The following is a 955-nucleotide window of genomic DNA, read 5'->3' on the forward strand; positions in this document are numbered from 1 at the left end:
AAGGACATGGGTGAATTCCAGAATGATTGCTGCAGGAAGGGTGATTTTGGAAACACCACCACAGTTAAAAAGGGACTGGGAGCAATTTCCCCATCGATCACCAACAGATTGTGATGAAGCGCAGGACAGCAGTGTCGAGGCTCCCTGGCAGGAGCTCTTTCTGTGTACCTGAGTCTGTCGGGTGGGAAATGTCTTCCCAAAGTTCAGATGCCTATTTAACAATAATAATCAGTGGGATGCCTTCCCAGGTGGAGGGGGCCCAAAGGAAAGATGTCTGTTTGGAACAATAAACCAAGGGTTGTACCTGGGAAAAAAAAGAGTTTATAATAAAGTATGACAAAGAATCTTTATAAGCAGACCTGTAACAGCAGTGATACCTCAATGTATTTAAATAAGTGGGTTTTATGAGCCTTTCCTGTCAGTATATGCCTGAGAGTATGGATGGTTACTATGAGGCAGTGTCTAAAGTGACAGGCTCATTGGTGACTCCCACAGAGTGGGAGGCAGTGGTGTGGCTTGTGGTCTGGAAAGTCATCTTTGGTTTGCAGCTAGGACACATTCCAGTTGCTCATCTAATGGCCTCACTGGAAGGCCCTGTGAACCATTATGGGTAGGACAAAAAGCCAACAACAGATTATGATAAATGACACAGCTGGGCTAAAATAACAATAATGGGTATAAGTTGTACTTTCTTGAAAAATTAGTTCTGGGTCCTGAATACTGACAATCTATAGTTTTGTCTTAAAGTAAACCTATCTTGAATATTTTTAACAGAGTCATCTGAGTCTCAGAAATTGGTAACTGTTCCTTAATGAAGCTAATTCTTACCTACATACGTAACCCTCTCATGTCCTCCAGGATCTCACAGAAAACAGATGGAAAATAATGTCTACATGCAATTATTTTTACTGGAAATTAAAATTCTTTAAAGAAGAGAAAATAATGTGTCAGTATG

The sequence above is a fragment of the Callospermophilus lateralis genome, unplaced genomic scaffold, assembly GCF_048772815.1.
Source record: "Callospermophilus lateralis isolate mCalLat2 unplaced genomic scaffold, mCalLat2.hap1 Scaffold_73, whole genome shotgun sequence".
Taxonomy (NCBI): Eukaryota; Metazoa; Chordata; class Mammalia; order Rodentia; family Sciuridae; genus Callospermophilus; species Callospermophilus lateralis.